This window comes from Nicotiana attenuata, chromosome 6 (assembly GCF_001879085.1).
Source record: "Nicotiana attenuata strain UT chromosome 6, NIATTr2, whole genome shotgun sequence".
Lineage (NCBI taxonomy): Eukaryota > Viridiplantae > Streptophyta > Magnoliopsida > Solanales > Solanaceae > Nicotiana > Nicotiana attenuata.
The window spans coordinates 47,055,637-47,062,481 of record NC_031994.1 but is presented as its reverse complement, the minus strand read 5'-3'; positions in this window follow the sequence as shown (position 1 = coordinate 47,062,481).

Below are 6,845 nucleotides of genomic sequence, written 5' to 3'. Positions count from 1 at the left end.
AAATTTCAGGTCATTCGGACGTGGTTTGGTTGGGTTTTTGATCAAAAACGGAATTTGGAAGTTCTTGAAATTCTTAGGCTTGAATCCGATGCAAATTTGGTGTTTTAATGTTGTTTTGAGCGTTCCGAAGGTTGGAACAAGTTTTAATAATGTTATGGGATATGTTGGCGTGTTTGGTTGAGGTCCCGAGGGCCTCGGGTGTGTTTCGAGGTGGTTTCGGATCATTTCGGGCTGTTTTGCAATAGTTGAAGCTGGTATCGAGTATTGTTCTTCGCGTCCGCGAGGGTCTCTTCGCGTTCGCGAAGAAGGATTTGGCTTCTGGGATTTTGTTTTTCGCGTTCGCGAAGAGAGCCTCGCGTTCGCGAAGAAGTAGAAATTCTGTTGCGCAGGTCTTACTTCGGAGGCTCGTATCTCTCAATCTACAATGAATTTTATGATGATTCAAAAACGAAAGTTGTAGCTCTTTGAATCTAGTTTCCAGAAATATATTATAATAGTTATTTGGACTTCTGCAGCAAAAGTTATGGCCATTATACTAGAGACTGTCCGAGAAGAGTTTGAAAAATGATTTTTGAAAATTTTGTTCTTCGCAAACGCGAGAGGGGGGCCGCGAACGCGAAGAACAAATCCCTGGGCAGCAGAATAAAGTCCAAACTCGTCTCACTCTTCCATTTTTGGACCAAGGGAGCTCGGGTGAGGCGATATTCGAGAGATTTTCAAGAAAAACATCGGGGCAAGTGTTCTTAACTCAATTTTGGTTAGATTACCCGAATCCATTGTTATTTTTAACATGTAATTAGTGATTTTAAGTTGAAAAAGTTTGAAAACCCTCTTGGATATATTTGAGGATTTGAGGGTCGAAATGTTATCGGAAATTAGTAATTTTGGTATAATTAGACTCGTGGTTGAATGGGTTGTCGAATTTTATGAGTTTCGTCGGATTTCGAGACGTGGGCCCCACGGGCAATTTTGAGTTAAATATCGGATTTTGTTGGAAAATTAGTATTTTCATATGGAATTAATTCCTATAATTAGTATTGACTGAATTGAATTAACTGTGACTAGATTCGGGTCGATTGGAGGCCGATTCAAGGGGCAATGACATTTCGGAGTAGGATTTTGCTCGGATTGAGGTAAGTAATTGATTGTAAATACTGTCCTGAGGGTTTGAAACCCCGGATTACACATCGTTGTGCTATGTTGAGGTGACTTACACGCTAGATGACGAGCGTGGGGTAGAGCACCGCTGGGGATTGTGACTTAGTCCATCCCGAATGATTATTTTATGCGTATTTGATAGCTAATTGTTGGATATTATTATATTTTGGGCTGTATGCCATGTTTGGGGCCTTGTGCCGACTTGTTGGGACCCTTAGGGGCATTTTTACTATTTTTCCTCACTCTATTTGTTTGAAAGCATATCCTCAGTCATGTTTTACCTGTTATTGCTTTAATCTGGCCTTATCACTATATTCTTAAAAAAATGTGAAAACTGTTTGGGTTGAGTTCCTTGTTTTACTGATGGTCCGAGTGATCGTGAGTTGATGACGGTAGATAGACCGAGGGTCTGATTGTGAGGTTGATGACTGAGATAGACTGAGAGCCTGATGGTGAGGTTATGACTGAGTAGAGGCCGAGGGTCCTGACTAGTGAGGTAATTAGTAATTATAGTTCTAGTGGTACGTCGGGTCGTGCCTACGGCCGGTCAAGGTCTAACGTATTATTAGTACTTAGTATAGTTATACGTAGTTATAAGTTATAATTATTAAGTAGTTTAATTATTAAGTTTAGTTAGTTAGTTAAGTTAGTTGTTAAGTCGTTAAGGTCGTTCCGGTAGTCGTACGTCCGGTACGTCGTACGTAACGGTACTACGTTACGTACGTTACGTAGGTTACGTACGGGTAACCGTCCCGGTACCGGTTCCGGTACGTACCCGTACCGTACCGTACCGTACCCGGTCGTACCGGTACGGTACCGGGTACCGGCCGGGTTTAAAACGCGGGTTTAAAACTTACGGTTTGGTTAAAACCGGGTTCGGTCCCGGGGTTAAACCGTACCCGGGTAACCCGTTACCCCGGGTAAGACCGGGTTTAAACTAAGGTTTAACGGTTAACGGGGTCGTTTAACCGGGGGGTTCCTCGGGGTTTAACCCNCCGGGGGTAACCCTCGGGTAAACGGTTTTCCGGTTTAAACGGTAAGTTTAACCCGGTTTTAGTTACCCGTTTTAAAGTCGGGTTAACGTAAGGGTCCGGTTTTAAGCGGGTTTTAAGCGGTTGGGTTTGGGCCCGTTTAAGGGGCGTTTAGTTCGGTAAGGTTTGNTAATCTGGCCTTATCACTATATTCTTAAAAAAATGTGAAAACTGTTTGGGTTGAGTTCCTTGTTTTACTGATGGTCCGAGTGATCGTGAGTTGATGACGGAGATAGACCGAGGGTCTGATTGTGAGGTTGATGACTGAGATAGACTGAGAGCCTGATGGTGAGGTTAATGACTGAGAGAGGCCGAGGGCCTGACTATGAGGATTATATATATCTATGGATCGGGCTGCACGCCGCAATATATATATATATATATATATATATATATATATATATATGTATATGTATGTATATGGATCGGGCTGCACGCCGCAGCGATATAACGCTTGGATTGTAGGAGCCCCTCCGGAGTCTGCACACCTCCAGCGAGCGCCGTCGACGAGATATATGGATCGGGCTACACGCCGTAGCGATATATGGATCGGGCTGCACGCCGCAGCGGTTACTATATGGTACCTATTGAGCGTGAGTGCTGAGTGTGGGCGCTGATTGGTAGGAGTTGAGTCATGAGGGACTGAGAGACTAGCCCGAGGGGCGATAGATACATACATGTACATGAGTGATGTTTGCTTGAGGGGCCTGATTATGAACTTATTGATTTTCACTTCTCTTTAGAGTGAGTTTCTACTGAATATGTTGATTTAATGACTGTTTTACTCATCTTTATTCTGAGCCTCTGTCGAAAATGTTAGATAAACTTTTAAAACAATTTTCATTCAAACTGGGGTTTATAAGATGTTCAGAATTTAATCACTGATTTGGCATTGGTCATTTTCCGCTGAGATTTTTAAGTTATGAAGTGTTTATGAATAGTGTTTTGCCCGAGGGGCTGTTTTACGGAATATATTTTGCCCGAGGGGCCGATTATGGTTTTCATCTCTTTTATTACAAATGGTATTGAACCCCTACTGAAATTGCTGGGAGGTATTTTAAATGATTTTTACCAAAAAGCTAGATTTTAAAAATGAGATGATTGACTCGTATTCTGATTTGAAAGCCTGTTGTGCTTATTGAGTTAACATAAATGTGGATTCATTGTTTCCTACTGCTTAGTCTTTATTTACTTTTATTACTTACTGGGTTGGAGTACTCACATTACTCCCTGCACCTCGTGTGCAGATTCAGGTATTTCGGAACCTGGTAACGGGTGTTGGATGCTCAGACGCGGAGTCATTAGAGTTGGCAAGGTAGCTGCACGACGTTCGCAGCACTGCTTCCTTCCTCTCATTTTCATTTATGTACTTAGTACATTTTGACTGTCTTTGTTGTATTCAGACCTTGATAGATGCTCATGGCTAGTGACACCCCGATGTCGGGCTTCTATGTTATTTCCGCACTGTTCATTCAGACTTATATTATGAAATATTGTTTAACTAAAGGCTTAAAAATGACTCTTATTGATTAAAGGGTTAATATGGGTGTTGTGTCGGCTGGCCTTGTCTTCACGAGAGGCTCCATCACGAGCGGGCCGGTTTGGGGTCGTGACAGTTTTATTCCATTGTAATTCATCCAAAAAATCAATAAGAATTCTCTCTTCCTACTTTTCTCTGCAATACTCTTCTTCATTTATTGTTCATAACACGTTATCAGCATGAGACTCAAACCAATTGAGTAGAAGCTTTGGGATTGATCATAATGATTGTCAATTTTTCTATGAATTTCCTTCATGATTAAATTCTGGATTTAAGGTAAGTATTTTACCGTATTTTTCTCTTTTATTCTATAATTTGATTTTAAATACAAGCAAATACAATAAATTTTGATTACAACTCTAATGGAATTTTAAAGAAATTATAACCACCCGAAGTGGTAAAATTTCTATGTCTTGCCATGGTCAAAGTCATGTATGATCGTGAGCACAAGAAGTGAAAAGCCGTCCCATTAAATTTGTTCCATTCTCATTCCCTTAAGAGAATGTGATAGTAATATGTGATAAGTCTGAAAGAAGACAAAATTATTACCGTGAAGGTATCAATGGATGTGGATGTGGCAATAGACGAAATTATAATCGTCATCATTGTGATAATGAGAATAATAAGGATTCTCAAAATAATCCTTCACTATGTGAAAGTAATATTTGTCATCGATTTAACATGAGATTTTATAAAACACTTATAGATGATTATGGTCCATTCATGATGTGAATGTGGCAACATCTTATTTATGAATACATATTCATTCTTGAAAGAATATGAACGTGCTAGTGGTAGTGAATATACCACACTCGCCTCTAGAAGGAGGTTTGAGTGGCATGAATGGTCATTGGTCACGTACTTACTGTATGCCAAAATAGTTTGGCATTGTGATTATTAAAAGACAACAGTAATGCAAGAAACAGAACTTGCATATAATTTTGACCATAACCATAATGGTATAACTTTCTGTTTAAAAGATATATTCACCATATTGATGTTGATGAATATGTGGTAGTACCAAATTAATTGAGAGCTCTGGAAGAGCCAATTATTACTATTTTGGAAAAATAAAATTATCGTAGTAAGTCTCAATGAAACTTATTTAGTTTCTAAAGTATTTGCGAAAGCGGTTGGTTATATTGAGACTATAAATAAAGGAAATATTTAATATCTTCTATTACTACAACTTGTAGCGGGGTAATATGTATGTGAAAAGTTACCCGCTTTTCTATAGTTTGTACTATACAAATAAACGAATACCACAATAAAGTGGATGTTTATTGATATAAAAACCCATATCATAATAAACTTGGAGTTTATTGATAATTGCACACGTCATGGTGTAAATCTGAACTTTATCAATATTGATAATTTATCCAGTTGGCATAACTAGTTTAGCCATATTAATTTACGCATGATGTGCAAAAATAAAAGAGAATTCACATGGGTAAATATTAAAGAAATAGAAAGTTCTTTACGAATTCTCTTATGTTGTTTGTTCTCATTAATTAATATACCAACTAAAATTGGGATTGAATCCCATAAATGCTGGAAATATTAAAGATGAATATGGGCCCATTCACCTGCCATGTATACCACATAAGATGCATCTATGAGATGGTTACATGTGCAATTATTATTGACCCGCAACCTGGTGTTTGCGAGGTAACTTGCTCAATAGTTTAATATAGAGCGTAATTTCCAGATTTTTTATTCAAGATAGTTCTTCTTGATAAGTTGGTTTACATCATAGTTGGTTTAGCAAAATGATTTATTGAGTGACTCCACTTAATAACTAAACTATTGCTTATGAGAACAAAGTTATATATATCAGTTTGATAGACGTTATATACGAAAGTATATTATTTTCTCCCCTCACAAGTGGTTCAGGGTCAGGAACCAAAAAATTCCATCTTATTATTATTGATGTGCGGTGTATATTTTGATTAACACCATAACGCACAAAGATGAGTCTCAAAGTTCAGGAAAAAAGAGTTTTTCTAATATGAGGGGGAGACATGATAAACAATTGAGAAAAAATTACGTGGATGAATTATCATTTGTACATATAGATCCTCGAATAAGATAATATATTTTTGAAGCTAATAAAAAGATAATTCATTTGCAATATATTGCAAAAGCATGCCAGACGCATTTGCTGACCAAAAGAAAGTAACTATATTCTCATTGCAAATGCTCCTATTAAGTCCTAGAAGGACAAAGTCTATGGTAAGCTTAAAGAGTATAGACAATCGGTTTCAAATGAACTTCTTGATAAAGAAGATGAGCAAATGATCAAATGATACTAATAAAGGAGGCAAGTGATCTAGAAAATCACATGACATAACACTTCATAAAATCTCATGAGAGATTCAGGTACCTGAATATATGAATGAAGAGATCTCTATATTATGTCTTTATGAAAAATAAGGAGGTTGGAACCGATATAAAATGTTTGTCGACAATATTGATTATAGCACTAAATATATATTTAAGTCTGGAAAAATAATTCAAGTAGAATTTGGTTTCATACGAAAGACAAGTCGTTTTGAACCCGCAGTTCAAACACTTAAAAGTATAAAGTCAATGGTGTGTACTACCACCTTTATGTATCTTATATGTCTGGCATGACATGAAAACTTGATGTAAATCTAAACTCTATTTATATGGCTTATTGACTATACTTATATGGCAATCCATGAACGATTTAAAATGCTGATAGCATATGCAATTCTTGGAGAATTTTTTTGGTCACGAATGACCACATCCTAAGTGCAATTTGTGCACAAAGGTGTCTTGCTATAACTATAAGCATGATAATGTGATAGCGAGGATTTTCAAGGTGCAACATATTCATTGGAGTTAATATGGCGGATTTATTCACCAAATCTTCGCCGACGTCAACCTTCAAGAAGCTAGTGCACAAGATTGGGATGCGAACGCTCAAGGATGTGAATTGATGCTCTCATCAGGGGGAGTTAATGCGCGTTGCACTCTTTTTCCCTTACAAGGTTTTGTCCCACTGGGTTTTCCTTGCAAGGTTTTTAATGAGGCAACCAAAAGGCGTATTGTAGATATGTGTACTCTTTTTTCTTCTCTAGAATTTTTTTTCC